A 16,670-nucleotide genomic window follows, 5' to 3' on the forward strand; every position below is an offset into this window, starting at 1 on the left:
AGTTTGAGGCTGCAGTAGCTATGATTATGGCACTGCACTCCAGCCTGGGTGACAGAATGAAACTTAGATCATTATATTTTCTCCCGCTCCTGTTTACACTAAAATCACTCAGTTAAAAGGCTTTCAAATTTGGCAGGATAAAAATTAAGTGAAATGTGACTTTGGAGCTTGGCTAGTGAAAGAAAGAAAAGAGAGAAAGAACAGAGAAAAGAAACATGTTTTATGACTTGAGTTTATCTGTCTAGTGACCTTGCAGCTGCACAGCTAGAGAAGCAGCGTCTTCACAATGCCTGGGAAAGGAGGAGAGGTAAGGCTCACTAGCCTCAGAAAAACAGTTAATTTTTGAAGTACTCCACCTCTTTTTCTTTCTTAGGGGAAATTGGGTTTTTTTTTTTTTTTTTTTACATACAACTGAGTCTTTGTTTACACATTCTTTAATTTCTTTTAATTCCTGTTTCACCCCAGCCCTCCTGTAGTCCCTTCTGTGCTAAAGGTCAGAGTGTCCAGGTCTGTGTCTAGATCACCCTGCCTCATCTTCATTATGTATTTAGCACAAAACAGAGCACATTGGGTGCATAACAAATCCACACTGGGGCTTGGCTTCCTTTTAAGCATGAGGATTTTTGGTGGATCCTAATTTATGGTTCAACCTTCCTGTTTCCACTTGCTTCATTGTTCGTTTTGGGAAGGCTTAGTCTATGCTTCATTAGCCCATTCTAATCCTGTGTCTTCTTTCTTTATCCTTTCTAAACCTAATTCTTTCTCTTCAACTCTTTTCTTGGTCAGAGACACCCAGAAAATTGTTCCTGACCATGTGAAGTGAGTTGCCTTATTAGATCCCATTTGAGTCACCTTATACATTGAAAAACATTTTAAACAATGAAAACCACGTTTGTGCATGTAGTTTACCTTGCTTACTTCCTTAAAGTAAATATGCTTACAACACAATTTGGACTTGAACATGGAAATTTACAGTTATTCATTGTAGTTTCCTAGTGAATTATTAGTTTTTAGACAGACACTTAAGAGCCTATTAAGTATCAAGTGTTTTACAGGTTTCATTTAATCTTTACCATTCTGGGAAAGTTTTCATTTCTTTGTTTTACAGATGAGTAGACTCAAACTCAGGGAATTAGATATGATATCCAAGCTCATCTAGATTTCCAGGCTCTGTCTGCTGGATCACATTTGCTTCTGTACTTTTAACTGACTGTGATTGAAATATATAATTTTATAATCCATGTGTAACAAAGCTACCTGTGTGTGTGTTTTTTTCTTTTTCTTTCTTTTTTTATTGGTAGCCTCATTAATGCATCAATGTTCTCTTGTTTGAAGTCGTAAGTTTCTAAGGAAACAAGGTAGCAATGAGAAATTGGGCAAAATCTGGAACTTCCTTCCTCCGTCTTTATTGTTGTCATTCTGCTAGGTGTCAGTTGTAGTGATTATACCCCAAGCCATAGTAACTGTCTTAAACTAGATGCTCCCAAAAATATTTTAAAGAGTTTTTTAAAATCTGTAAGCTGCAGTTGAGCAGTAAGAAACTTTTTTATTTCCTCCTGGATTGATTGCCGTACACATAACATTATTGATGTCTTCTAAGGGCTCTTTATCATAATGCTTATTTACTGAAATGTGTTTTGTAGCTTCATCAGCAATTGAAGTGGTTGATATGTGGACTCTGCAGATTAGATAACCTTCCTAAGCACCTGGGTGTTGAGATGCCAGATCAACCACTACCCATGGGTCAGGTAAAGTAAAAATTCTCTAGTGTTCAAGAGATAAAATAAACTGTCTCAAACAAAAGTCAAACTAGGATTTTTTTTATTACTCAACTTATTTAGAAGTTAGTTTTTCTGTTCCTATTGAAGTGTTTTGTTTGTTCTGTTTTAGATACTAAAAATAACCTTTTCATTCTTTGGAGTTGCTGGTATTTAGTATGATAGGCAAACAATTGCCCTTTTCCCTAACACCAGCTTTTTGTTGTGAATATTCCTGGTGTCCATAAATGTTCTCGCGTCTTTCATTGTTTGTCTTTGCTCAATGAATTACCTTCGCCTAGAAATGCCATCTCCTTAAGTCTGTCTGTGCTGCTTAAGGACTCACCCAAATGTTATCTCCTGCAAGCAACAAAAATCTCCACTAGGTCACCACTACACCTAACTTCTTCCTGAATTTACCTATTTAGGCATCAGTTATTGACATTTTAGTATAATACATGAGAATTTAGCTCTTATACCACCCACTTTCCCTTCCTCAAATATTATCTTTAGTCATACAAGTAATCACTAGTTATCATTAGGACTTCATAAAGCCAAGTTTTCTAGAATATTTAGGATAGGATATTTCTTTTCATGGTCCTGCCTTTTGTTTTGCAGTGTCTTCCTCATAATAGTAACTTTTAATTTAAAAAACTCTGTCGTAGCCCTTTCTCTGAGATCTCCTTCTCTTCCAAAGCCTTTGGCTCCTCTGTGCCCATTTTGGCAGGTCGTTCTTTGGGTTGGCTGTGCAGATGTCATCTTGAGGTTTTTCTCATCTGCTCTCCTAGAGTAGATCCACTGTTTCCTGGATCCCATGTCATCTTTCTTGGCTTTCCCTTTGTCATTTTACATGACTGTATCTTCCAGCAAAACCGAAAAGAAGCACGGAGTGACACATTTTCTGATCTCTAGCTTCTGAAAAAATGCAATGCAGTGTTTGGGTTTTGGAGCCAGTCTGAGATAGGTTTGAATCTTGGTTCTACTGCTTATTAGCTGTATGCCCTTGGGCTGATTCCCTAAGTGCTGTGTGCATCAATTTTCCATTTGCAAAATGGGGGAGCCAGCAATAGTATTAGTACCTATGTTTCTAGGGCGCTATGAGGATTAAATGAGTTGGTATATGTAAACCATTTAGAACAGTGCCTGGTGCATAGCACATCTCCATCACTATTCACTTTTGTCATAGTCTACCCTCACACTTGATGGATAGTTTGGTTGACTATGTATTTCTAGGTTGAGGATAATTTTACCTTAGAATTTCAAAGTCTGCGCTGTTTTCTTCTAACCAGTCATGGTGGTGAAGCCTCATGTCATCCTGAGTGTCACTCATTTAGGCATGACTTTCTCTCTGGAAGCTTTTAGGATTTTGTCTTTTTCTTGGTGAGCTGAAATAGCACAACATTGTACTTAGGTCTTTTTTCATTCATTGTGCTGGGTACACCAAATGGATAGGCCTATGGATAGGCTTTTCCAAAGTTGGAATCTTGAATCTTGTCATATTTTTGTTAACTTTCTCCTTTCCATTTTATTTGATCATTTTGAGGCGTCTGTTAATTGGATTTTAGTGCTCTTGTCTTGACTCTTGTATCTCATGTTATTTCTAATTTTTTTTAAATTTTAAATTCTGGAATATTTTTCTTATCTTATGACTTGTAGGCAATGTTATTTGGACAGCCAAAACTTTAAGTTTTGTTTTGGTTATTTATTGTTGCTTAACCAATTTTCCCAAAACTTAATGGCATAAAACTACACATTTATCTCTCTGTCACTACTGTATGGGTTAACTGGGGATAGCTGGACAGTTTTTCTGCTGGTCTCATTTTGGCATCTCTCACTGTGTGGTTAGATGGTGTCAGGGACTGGTCATCTGGATACTCAGGCGCAGTGAAATGTCTGAGACAGCTTCTTCACCCACAGGTCTGCCTGTGGGATGTTTCTTCATGTGGCCTTCCTCTCTGCCTAGCATCTCATGCTCTAAGGCCTCTTCATGTGGCTTCTCTTTCTCCAAGAAGAGAGTCAGTACTTATTTTGGCTTCCAGAAGCACAGAAGTGGAGCTGCCAGGTGTTCTTAAGGCTTAGACCTGGAACAGGTCCAGTGTCATTTCTACCAAATTCTCTAGGTTAAAGTGAGTCTTGGGGCCAACCCAGATTCACTGCGGGATGGGCCTGTCCAAGGACATGACGACAGGAGGTGTGGCTCATTGGGGACCAACTCCCAAGGTGAACCCTGAATTCTAAGAACTTTTTCTTTTCTGATTATTCCTTATTCATATTCTATTTTTGTTTTATTCATGTAATATATTCACAAGTGTCTTTATGAAGTGATTTTGACACTCTTTTGTCTTCTCCCTAGCATCTGTTTGTTCTTTAATAAATTTTTTCTTAGTTTATTTTTGTCTTATTTTTCTTTTTAAAGCCTTTCCTTAAATTTTATCTATTCTATGTTGCTTATCATTTGTAGTCTTCTTTTTTTGTTTTTTGTTTTTTTTTTTTTTTTTTTTTTTTTTTTGTTTTTTGAGACAGAGTTTCGCTCTTGTTGCCCAGGATGGAGTACAAAGGCGTGATCTCGGCACACCGCAACCTTTGCCTCCTGGGTTCAAGTGATTCTCCTGCCTCAGCCTCCTGAGTAGCTGTGATTATAGGCATGTGCCACCATGCCTGGCTAATTTGTATACTTTTATTAGAGACAGGATTGCTCCATGTTGGTCAGGCTGGTTTTCAATTCCCAACCTCAGGTGATCTGCCCACCTAGGCCTCCCAAAGTGCTAGGATTAAAGGCCTGAGCCACAGTGCCCAGTCGGTATTCTTTTTTTTTTAATTCCTTTTTTTGTTCATTCATATTTGAGAGAGATACTAAAAGACTGGGAGGCTCGGTGTGTCAGCTCACACCTACAATCTCATTGCTTTGGGAGACTGATATTGGAGGATCACTTGAGCCCAGGAGCTCAAGACTAGTTTGGACAATGTTGTGAGACCCCATCTTTACAAAAAACAAGTGAAAATAATAGCCAGATGTGGTGACACCCACCTGTAGCCCCAGCTACTTGGGAGGCTGAGGCAGGAGGATCGCTTGAGCCTGGGATGTTGAGGCTGAAGTGAGCTGTGATCATCCTGCTGCATTCCTGCATTCCAGCGTGGGTAAAAGAGCAAGACCCTGTCTCAAAAATAAATAAATATATAAATTAATTAATTAAATAAATAAGTACTGATAAAATAATTAAAAAATTGATTGGGAGTTCTTCATGGCCAAGATTTGGCAACTGATAGCTTTTAGGGGGAATATATGCTGATTCGATTGTTATCCTCTACCCCTCTTTCCTATCTCCCGGTGCAGTCATAAATGATGACTGGAACTACTCCATTCCTCTGGAGGTGAAGTCTACATTCTCTTGTCTGAGGTAGATAAGTTTGCCTGGGTTCTGCTTAAGGAGATGGGGGAGAGCAGTGTGTTTCAGGGCCTGGAAAATGTGTTCTCTATATAGACTTCTGGTTAATGTTTGTTTTCAGTCTTGCCTATCAGTCCCACCCTCGGAGATACCTGGTGTCTGAGTCTAGAACCTTTCCAGGTTGCTGTGGGACAAATTAGCTTACTTGTTATCGGTATCCCCCTGACCTCCACTTTTGTTTGTTTTGCTCGACTAATTAACCATTTTCCATTTACTGTCATTGTCTAACGGAGGTGAATTCTCTTCTGTTGGTAATCCCATTTCTTTTTTTGTAATTGTGTGTTTATATAATGTTTCTTCTTCACTGTATTTCTAGAGGGGCCTCAGGACAAAGAGCTGATGGTGGAAATATGTGTTCAGTGTTCAGTTTTTTTCTGTAAGACATTTGCAAATTCTGTTTTTCACTGAATATCACATGGACGTAATACATATAGAGCTACGTTGTTTGTGATATTGTGCCTACAATTCTATGGAGAAATATAATTTGTGAATTACCTGATGAAATTTTCCTAATTTTGAATCATCCTTGCACTCCTATAATAAACACTGTAAGAATGGCTATGGTAATATTTCATTTTTGCATTTTTACTTCTGTATTAAATAAAATTATGTTTTGTTTGTTTCCTTTAAGACTCTTATTTCATTTCAGTATCAAGGGTATGCAGGGATAGCTTGGGAAGCTTTACATCTTTTTACTAAGACCTAGGATGTAGATCTAGTCTACACAGTAATTTTCAATTACAGGAATATTATGCCTCCCATGGGACATTTGGAAATATCAGGAGACATTTTTGTGGTCACAACTGGTCATGCTTGGGAGGTCTTATTGGCATTCCGTGGGTAGAAGGGATGTTACTAAATGTCCCACAACACAGCAGGAGAACCCTCTGCAAAGAATTGTCTGGCCCAATATATCAATATTGCTGAGGCTGACAAACCCTGGTTTAAATAAATGTCCAATTTGGAAGATGAGTCTTTGTCTTTTTCCTTCTTCTGCGTATTGGTCTCCAGATTTTCCATTTCTTCAGTTAGTTTTCATAACTGTAGATTCTTAAAAGAAATGAACACTTCATCCATACTTCTAAGGTGTTTTAAAGATGTGTAAAGTTTTCACTTTTTGCATCATATTCACATGTGGCTATATGCCCTTTTCTCTTTAAAGTTTTCTTTATCTTGATCACTTATCAGAGGCGTGACTGTTTTATTATCTTAGTCTTTTGAAAGAATCCTCCTTTAGTGTTATTTTTTAAATTTGGTGGGGTGTTTTTCACATTTTCCTTAAGTCTTCATTATTTCCCCTTTTTGTTTATTTTGCTTTTTCTAGTGTAGTGGATCAATGTAATTTAAATTGCTTTTTAAACATATAAGGGTATACACTTCCTTTGGGTGCTGTTTGACTTTATTACACAAGTTTTAAAATCTATTTTCTAAATAGTTTGTATTTTCTAAGTCATTTTATTGCATCCTCTGTTCACATTGCTCTTACTATTAAAACTTTCTGTTGGCCAGGCATGGTGCCTCACGCCTGTAATGCCAGTATTTTGGGAGGCCAAGGCAAGTGGATCACCTGAGGTCGGGAGTTTGAGACCAGCCTGATCAACATGGAGATAGCCCATCTCTATGAAAAATACAAGAACTAGCCAGGTGTGATGGTGCATGCCTATAATCCCAGCTACTCAGGAGGCTGAGGCAGGAGAATAGCTTGAACCCAGAAGACAGAGGTTGCAGTGAGCTGAGATCGTGCCACTGCACTTGAGCCTGGACAACAAGAGCGAAACTCTGAAAAAAAAAAAAAAACTTTTCATTGTGAGATATGACACGTATTGAAATTACATAAAACATAAGCTTAGTGTAACATATAGTTAGAGTCAGTGCTTGGGAACCAACACGTAGCCAGCACCGAGGTGAGGAGAAGGCACATTGCTTGCACTACAGAAACCTTCTGCAGGCTGCTTCCCAATCACCATGCCTCTGTACACTTCATCTTGCCTTATGTTTCTCTAGTGTTATCACTCATGTATGCATCCTTGAACAATACAGTGTAGTGTTGCCTATTGTTTAAACTTTTGAAAATCATGCCATATGTATTTTTTCATCTCTTTGTTGTGCTCAACATTGTGTATGAAATTTGTTCCTATTGTGGGTAGCTATAGTTCTTTTGCATTGCTGTATTTACTCCATTGTTTGAAAACACCATACCATTTATTCCCTTGACTAGATACAGACATGTGGGTTGTTTCCCATGTTATTAGGAAGAGCAAATGCTGCTATGATCATTTTTATCTATATTTAATGGTACCCCTGTGCCAGCATTTCTCTGGGGCACGTACTTAGGAGTTGGATGACTGAGGCATGAGGATCAATTTCTTCTTTTACCCAAGACTTATCCAGGAAAAAAAAAAAATTTAAAAGCATTTTCAGGTGGTTTTTGAGGTATTTTAAGTGCATCAATATGGTCAGAGAATTTGGCCTGTGACCTTTCAGCTAGATTATCAGCAATCATTTAGACTTCACGGTTGGCGTTACTGTTGTCTTTGCTTATTGCTACTTCTTGTATTATGTCTCCTGCTCCCTGCCCCTCAAGTATATCCCTGAATAATACCCTGGGGTTTTTTTTTTTTTTTTTGAAAGCGTTTGTGGGGATGTGTATGGAGTGTGTTCCATGAACTTGCTGTGTGTTATCACTTGTTCAACAAATATTTGATTCTGTATGAAATACTCCATCCATATCAGTGTGAAGAATCCCTAGGCAAACATACACAGATATGATTCCTGTCTTGATGGAGCTAGATATAGAATTCTGAGGTCATAATTGAGTTTCTATCCAGGTGTTTACACTTTTATGTTACGATATTTATTGTTATAGATGGAAAGTCTCATGCCTATCTGATTCGCAGTTCTTTCTGATAGTTAGTATGATTTTCTGTGTAACTGTAACGTGTGGGGGGTTGAATTTTTTTTTTTTTTTTTGAGAAGAATTCTTGCTTTGTCACCCAGGCTGGAGTGCAGTGGCATGATCTTGGCTCACTGCAACCTGCAACCTCCACCTCTCAGGTTCAAAAGGATCCTCCTGCCTCAGCCTCCTGAGTAGCTGGGACTACAAGCATGTACCACCATGCCTGACTAAATTTTTGTATTTTCAGTAGAGACAGGGTTTCACCGTGTTAGCCAGGATGGTCTCGATCTCCTGACCTCATGATCTGCCTGCCTCAGCCTCTCAAAGTGCCAGGATTACAGACATGAGCCACCTCAAATGCTTTGCTGAGTCAAGTCCATTGTGGTCTGGCCCTTCTGCAAGTGGTTTTTTGTTTGTTTGTTTTTTTGATTGGATGGTTTTTGTTTGTTTTTTTGTTTGTTTTGATTTTGGGGTCTTATTTTTACCTCCTAGAATTGTCTTTTGCATTGTAATCTGTTTCGTATTTTGTGGATACAGTATCTTCTCAATTACTGCTAAAGATTCCAATTAGGTTTTACAATTCTGCTTATTTCCTTCATTAGCAGTGCTTCAGATCATTTGTGCTTCTTTGACTTGGCACTTTCCTTGCAGGTTGATAATTTTCTTCAACTCTCTGATGATACATGGTTATCTGTTCATTTATACATGAGGTATACCTTTGAGCAGTATCAGTTGTTATGAATGTCTTCAGAATTGTCACTCTTTTCTGCTGTGGCCTCCCCATCCTGGTTTGCAGGCCTGTGCTCTTCCTGTGGCATGAGGATGGGGAGGTGCTGGCCGGTGAGCTTTCCAGATTTTGAACTAAAAGGAAGAGCAGAATCTGTTATAAGATTTTGCTGCTGCATTGAGTTATATTAAAAAACATTCTGTCTTTTCTCTCTGGTTTTGACACTGATAGTAAGAGACCTTCAAGACAGGCTTCCTATTAGCAGAGTGATCCTTACCAACTATAGCTGGGACAAGTACGGTGAAGAATGTTTGATTCTTCCAACAGAAGTTGTCCCTCCATTATTTGGATTGGGTTTGTGGCTTTCTCGAGCCCAGCAGTCTGATTCCATCTGCTTTGTATCTTCCAGCATGTCCTTACAGTTTTGGTTCACTAAGGGTATTCTTTTTGTATTTGTTGTTTTGCTGCTGCTGCAGCGAACTTACTCTCTTTTATAAAATTCTGTCATTTCAGTGGGGTTTTAGAAAGAGGACCAGTTCACATCTTGAAATGAAATAAATCTTAGGATTTCACAGCCCTAACTCACTTTTTGTTTTGATTAAATTACTTCCCCTTTTTGAGGGGGAAGGGGCTCAGCTTTCTCATGTGTAGAATGAAGGACAGTAAATGGGGTAGTGGTGACAGACCCAGATGCATGTGAGAATCACCTCAGAGAGCTTTTCAAAACAGGTTCTTTGGGTAGGCTTTGAAATTAGCATTTCAAAAATGCTGTTTCAACCATTGATGCAACCAGATTCTTTGGAAATTTGAGGCTGGGTATATATTTTTTACATGCCCCGAAAAATTGGATTTGGAATATAACAATTTAGGGAAATAAAGAAGGGGTGAATTCCATTTTTGGAAGCTGCTGTTTAGATACTGCTAAGACCTTTGTTGGTCTTGATTTCTGGATCCTAGTTTCTTGATCTTTTACATATTCTGGATTCTAACCTGAACTGGCCTTAATGGTTAAAGATGCATTTATATACTATGTCCTAACCAGGAAGCTTATCTTTTGAACTTTGCCCAAACTGGGTATGAAGGCCCTTCCTAAAATTCATTACATTCATTTCTGAACTTGATAATTGTAATTTGTGTTAATTGGTAAATTATGTCTTGTAGAGAGATACTTGATAGTAAATTACATGCTTTTAAAAAGAAAATTTGCTTTATAGTGAGGTGGTAATCATTTCATAATTCTTAGTTTTGGGAAGTGTCTATTATAAGTAACACGTCTGACCTCTTAAAATGTAAGGAAATTGAATTTATGTAATGATTCAGGCTTTTCAAAGTTACAAAGGTAGCTGTTTTGAGAAATTGTAGTTTGGGACATTTATTTTAAACAAAGTAAGCCTTTGATCTTATGCACATAGCCATATAAGTAAAAGGTTTCCTTATTTTCAATTAGATTACATTTTAAAGTTTTTTTCATTTTTCTTTATATTTGACTGATTGCTTTTCTTTATTCTGAAGGCATCCATTAAGTTAAATTGTTCAAAATCACTTCAATTTGAAAAGCTGAGAACTGTTGTTTGTCAAATCAAAGTTGGATTTTAAAATGCACATTTTAATTTTAATAAGCTCTCTGGTAGTGGAACTGCAGTGACAGATGGTTGGGAGTTTGTCCCTAAAGCTATGACACCAGTCTTCTAATGTGCATATTTGTTCCATGTAGTCCTGGAAGATTCTTTCTCTATTTTCAAATGGGACAAAAGAAGAAGTGACTTCAAAAGAAGAGGAAGAAGAGATGGCTGAAGTAGGTATATTATATAAGAATAACATTTTGGCCAGGCCAGGTGGCTCATGCCTGTAACCCCAGCACTATGGGAGACCAAGGCGGGCAGATCACCTGAGGTCAGGAGTTTGAGACCAGCCTGGCCAAAGTGGCAAAACTCTGTCTCTACTAAAAGTACAAAAATTAGCTGGGCATGGTGGTGGGCACCTGTAATCTCAGCTACTCAGGAGGCTGAGGCAGGAGAATGGCTTGATCCCGGGATGGGGAGGTTGCTTTGAGCCAAGATCGTGCCACTGCACTCCTGTCTGGGTGACAAGAGCGACACTCTGTCTCATAATAAAAGAAAAAATCATAAATATCTTCAGTTTTGAACATTTGAGTAATTCTCTAGTCTCCTTTATAAATAACTACTAATGTGGAATAATTGAAAGCACATCATATTTGGAATGCAATTTAATTTATAAATTCTGGCTTTACGTCTAACTCATGATATGCCTTTGAGCAAACTTTTTATCTGAATTCTTGGATTTGATTTTCTGGAAAACAAAAGCTCTTAACTTTTAGCGCTAAAATTATATTTTATACTAATCAGTACTTAACCTGTATTTGGTTATTTTTTGGAAGAGAAACTACTGAGTTTAAAAATTTTATGCTTGCATAAAAGGGGAATTTGAACAAACTTTATGAACTACTTGCCAGAAGTAGTGAAACTGTCTCTTTTTGAAAGCTCATTCAAAGAAATTTGTCTTAGTCTGTTTTATAGTGTTTTAACAAAATAAGAGAGAGTGGGTAATTTATAAAGAACAGTCCTTTCTTTTCCAACAGTTCTGGAGTCTGGGAAATCCAAGATGAAAATATCAACATTTGGTGTCTCAGGGCCTTCTTGTTGCATCCTCACATGGTAGCAGGCAGAAGGGCAGGAGAGCAAGCTAGTCCAATGTGTGAAGCCTCATTCATAAGGGCCTTAATCCCATGAAGGAGTAAGAAGCTGTCTTGGCCTAATAACCTCTTAAAAGTCCTACCTCTTAATATCATCACATTGGCAACACTTGAATTTTGGAGGGAATACACTCAAACAGTAGCAAATTTAGTAGAGCAAATTCCAAAGACATTGAGCCTAGGCCAGTTGTCAGTCATGGGTATAATTTTAGATGTTTTCAGGCTCTGAAGCTTTGCATTTAAATTTAAACTTTGGAACAAAGATCTATGTCTCTGCATTGACCAAATAGAACGTATGTGAATTCCATGGTCTTGATTGTTTTAAAAGATTTTTTTCTGTTTGTGCTCTTATAATTAATTTAGGATTCCATTTTCTTAGTTTGGAAGTTATTAATCTAAAATATACTTTAGAGTGCTTCAGAACTAAAAAAGTAGTGTTGTAGGCTTCTTTTTGTTTGTTTTCTGAGAGAGGGTTTTACTGTCACAGAGGCTGGAGTGCAGTAGCACAGTCATGGCTCACTGTAACCTTGAACTCCCGGATTCAAGCGATCCTGCTGAGTAGCTGGGACTACAGGCCTTTGCCCCATGTCCAGCTAATTACTTTTTTACTTTTTGTAGAGTTTGAGTCTCACTCTGTTGCCCAGGCTGGTCTTGAACTCCTGGCCTCAAGTGATCCACCACCTCGACCTCCCAAAGCACTGGAATTACAGGTGTGTGCCACTGTGACTGGCTGTAGGCTTGTTTTATGAGTCTGGGAGTAAAATACTTCTTAAAATTGTCCAATTACAAGGAGAGTTTGTTTTAATGTTTTTATGCAGTTTAGCTTAGGTGGAATAAACTTCATGGAAACATTAAACCTTTTCCATGGGTCAGGCAGCCATTGTACTAAGGTTCATGAACCCTTTCATTTCCCCTTCACAAGTTAATAAACAAGGGACTGCCCCTTTGAGGGAAATCTACAAAGGTAGGAGACTGAACTTTGGAGACGTCAGATTAGGCCAGGTGAAAAGCAGATATTCTAGGCTCCTAAAATAACGTGGGAACAGGCCCAGAGCAATTTTGGACATGATGTGTTTGGATGTATTGGATGCTTTTCTTTTGAGAAGGAAGGTTGATGTGTTGAAGTCATGGAAAGCAAGATTGTCCAGAAAAGGAAGATGGTTAAAAGTCTTGAATTTGAGAACGGAATGTTTCTATTTGTTGTGTTTGTTGATAAGAAGGCCTTAAGCAGGGAATCGTGTGCTGAGAATATTGTTTTAGAAAGATATGTTGAATTCTGTTTGGGATGTGCTGACTAATACTTAGGTGGAGAAGTTTTGTGGATGGGAACATGACTGAGGTTAAAGACATGGGAGGAAATACAGGCCAAAAGCATTTGTGAGCACTGTGGGGAAAACAAGCGTAGGATGGAAGATCAGAGCTGAAAGGTGCACACAGGGAGAAGGGAGCTCCATGAAGTACAGAGTCATGGGCAGAGTTTGAGAGGAGGTAGTCAGTAATCTGGTCTAGAAATCGGGTAATTAGCCAGCTTGGGGGGGAAATATCGAGATAAATATAAACTATTCCTTTAGAGATTTTGGCAATTGAAGTAGAAAAATAACATAATTGGAAAAAGTTCGGATTTAAACAATTCTGCATATATTTGTATATATGTAAGAACAGATAGTATGGGAAAGGAGGGAGCAGAATGATGTGAATAAAGATTTTGTTCTGCAGGGTGTTATTCAAATTCTTTTAAAAGTATTCTTAGCTTTTGAGATAGGGTCGCTGTCACCCAGGCTGGAGTGCAGTGGCGTGATCATAGCTTACTGCAGCCTCAAACTCCTGGGCCCAAACGATCCTTCTATTTCAGCCTCCTGAGCACCTGAGATCAAATGCTTTTTTTAACTTACTTCTAAGTTGTTAACATCAATAGATGCTTCCTACCTAAAACCATAAACCTGGAAATTAGGGGAAGCACCAAATCTCTCCAGAGATAATAACTAAAATTAATTGAAATTAACATTTCAATATGAGTTCTTCTGGTCTTTTTCTGTGCTTATTTCAGCATAATTGAAATTCTTTCTATTCCTTTGTGTATTCCATTTTTCATTTCAAAGTTTTTCAATACAGGAGAAATTATGCTGTATTGGTATTTCAGTGGCCTCTTAATATTTCATGGACTTAAGTTAACTGTTTTGCTATTTTTGCACATGCAGATTTTGTGTTTGTTTTTGTGGTTGTAAGGTTGGAATAGGTATCCTCATGCCTAAATTTGTGCTTACATCTTAGACTAGTTTCTTCTAATACAATTCTAGAAGTCGAGTTTCTGGAACAAACCATGAACAGTTCAGGTTCTTGACACCTGCTGCCAAACCGTTCCAAAGGTTCCTCTTAAGAGGAGATTGAAACGATGGCTTGGCCGGGCGTGGTGTCTCATGCTGGTAATCCCAGCACTTTGGGAGGCTGAGGTGGGCAGATCACTTGATGTCAGAAGTTTGAGACCATCCTGGCCAACAGGTGAAAACCCTGTCTCTCCTAAAAATACAAAGAAATTAGCTGGGCGTGGTGGTGTACATCTGTAATCCCAGCTACCCAGGAGACTGAGGCATGAGAATCACTTGAACCTGGGAGGCAGAGGTTACAGTGAGCAGAGATTGCCCCACTATACTCCTGCCTGAGTGACAGAGTGAGACTCTATCTTCAAAAAAATAAGAGAAGATAAGTTAAATAAAGAAGTAAATAAATCAATGATGGTCTATTTCATACTAGTTGTGACTTTGTAAATCTTTTAAATCTGCTTTACCCAGAGTCTAGCTTTTAAAGAAAATATAGGATATAAAAGGTGGGAGCCTCTTGAATGGAATGTGGGGCTTTTTCTCTTTCCCCATAGGATAGATATATTCTGTTTCTTGTTCCCCATTGAGTCAAGAATAATTGAACGTTTGGCATAAGAAACTGCTGAAGAACTATCGGTTGAATAACCTAATATTTCTCTTCTTTTTGCAGGATATAGAAGACTTAGATCACTATGAGATGAAAGAAGAGCCTATGAGTGGGAAACAGTTGGAGGATGAAGGAACTGAAAAAGAAAATTGGGCAATATTAGAGAAAATTAGGAAGACTGAAAGGTATGACCATTTAAATGTGGAAGCGTGTATAAATATCTGGAGCCTGGACTTTTTGGTTAAATAATTATAGTTAATACCAGGCAATTCATGAACATGCCAATCTCAGCTGCTCTCCTCCTCCATTCTTGAGTTAGTGGTGGATTCAATCATATGGTTATTGGTTTTGAGACAGGGTCTTGCTCTGTCACCTGGGCTAGAGTGCAGTGACACAATCATAGTTCACTGTAACTAGCCTTTATCTCCCAGGCTACAGCAGTCTTCCTGCCTCAGCCTCCCAAGTGTCTCAGATTATAGGCATGTGCCACCACACCAAGCTAATTTTTTTGATTTTTAGTAGAGATGGAGTCTCACTGTGTTGACCATGCTGGTCTTGAACACCTGAGTTCAAGCAGTCCTGCTACCTTACCCTGCCCAAGTGCTGGGATTTCAGACATGAGATACCATGCCCAGCTACGCTCATATGTCTTATTGCCCAAGGTTATCTTTCTCATCTATCAATGGCCACTTTTTACCCTGTTCATCTGCTCTTCACATCCTGGAACCACCTGCTGATCCCTGTATATGCCCCTTTCCAGCTTGTCTATGCTTTTTTTCTCTGCTGACCTTCCTTCTGTGGCATCTGTACATTCAAATTCATTCTCTCCTACAAAACACAGCTCAAATTATTTCTCCTTCATGAAGCTGACTTTGAAGGGGGTAAAGGTCACAGTGTGCTAGGTTAGTTATGAAATGTTCTGTAGACCCTCAAAATATGAGCAATTTAAAGTAACTTGAGGATTTTCAAACATTCAGCTGACTAATTCCATTATGTGACATAATCCACATTATGGTGATTAAAATCTAAATATCTCCAGCCCTTACTTTGATCATTTCTATGGTTGAGATAGTAATAGTTGCATTTAGGGTAAAAATATGAGTGACTACTTCAGACTTCAGAACTCTCTCCAGAAGAGCTTTGTTGCCATAGTTATTTTTGCAGTTGTATTTCCTTTACATGCTTATGTATGTGTTTTGGGGGCTAACATCCTGTTAAGAATCATTCTGTATAATCAGAATACATATTAACTGTGGTGTTGATACTACAGAATAGTTATCTGGACATAATATCCATCTGTAAAAGCTCAGAGAAACAAAAGTGTGGGGGAAAAAACAAACAAAAAAACTTTAGTATTGCATATGGATGTGCTGAGCTCATTTTGAGTTTCCCCACACAGTAAAGAAATATTGGTTTTATTATTTGCTTAATTAATTTTATTGAGACAGGATCTTGCTCTGTTGTCCCAGGATGGAGTAAGTGGTGCAATCACTGCTCACTGCAACCTCTGCCTCCCGGGCTCAAGCCATCCTCCCACCTCAGCCTCTTGAGTAGCTGGGGCCGCAGGCATATGCCACCACACCCAGCAAATGTTTGCATTTTTGATAGAGACAGGGTTTCATCATGTTGCTCATGTTGGTCTCAAACTCCCTGGCTAAAGCGATCCACCCCGCTCAGATTCACAAAGTATTAGGATTATGGGTCTGAGCCACCTTGCCCAGCCCAATATTGTTTGCTAAAATTTTGTATTTATTTACCTATCTTTTAATTTTGCTTTTCTGTTTTAATTTTTAAATTTCTATTTTTTTCAATATTGTGTTTTAAGAGTTTACTTACCTGATGCCTGCAGCCTAATCTTTGCCATATCTCCCCAAGTGTTCTGTGAGTGCTAATATAGTGGAATGTTCATAGATATTTGTTTTGTGGGGATTGCAAGGTTTGGGGGAAACCAGGTTCAAAATGTCTTGTACCAAAGGACTTCCTGGAGACTTATTGTCATTTTCTATTTTTCCCAAATTCATTTACTAGTGCTCCTGACAGCATCTCAGAGGACGGTGCCCTCTGGCTTACTCTCTGGGAAATGCTGCTCTGTTGGAAATCCGGAGTTCTGAGTGATTCCCATGTGTTTTCTGCTGCACAGCAGGACATGCTGAAGTGATTCCTTCATGAGCAGATGTTAGCGGTCTCCTTTTGACAGCTCATTACT

At 38.5% G+C, this 16,670-nt stretch overlaps 1 protein-coding gene across 5 annotated transcripts in view; it reads left to right on the forward strand.

Moving 5' to 3' along the window:
* The window catches only part of LOC105464724 (golgin subfamily A member 6-like protein 4), a 173,607-nt gene that overhangs the window by 132,264 nt on the left and 24,673 nt on the right, over positions 1 to 16,670 (forward strand). For 2 of the 5 annotated variants that reach the window (XR_011625269.1, XR_011625271.1), the window contains exons 2-3: positions 10,541 to 10,621; positions 14,528 to 14,649. The exons of 2 other annotated variants lie outside the window; for them this stretch is intronic. The gene's annotated coding sequence lies outside the window, so the exon portion shown is untranslated. Of the gene's footprint in view, positions 1 to 1,643; positions 1,749 to 10,540; positions 10,622 to 14,527; positions 14,650 to 16,670 lie in introns of all 5 variants that reach the window. One more of the 5 variants, XR_011625270.1, reaches the window with a different exon arrangement.

This window comes from Macaca nemestrina, chromosome 7, assembly GCF_043159975.1.
Source record: "Macaca nemestrina isolate mMacNem1 chromosome 7, mMacNem.hap1, whole genome shotgun sequence".
NCBI lineage: Eukaryota > Metazoa > Chordata > Mammalia > Primates > Cercopithecidae > Macaca > Macaca nemestrina.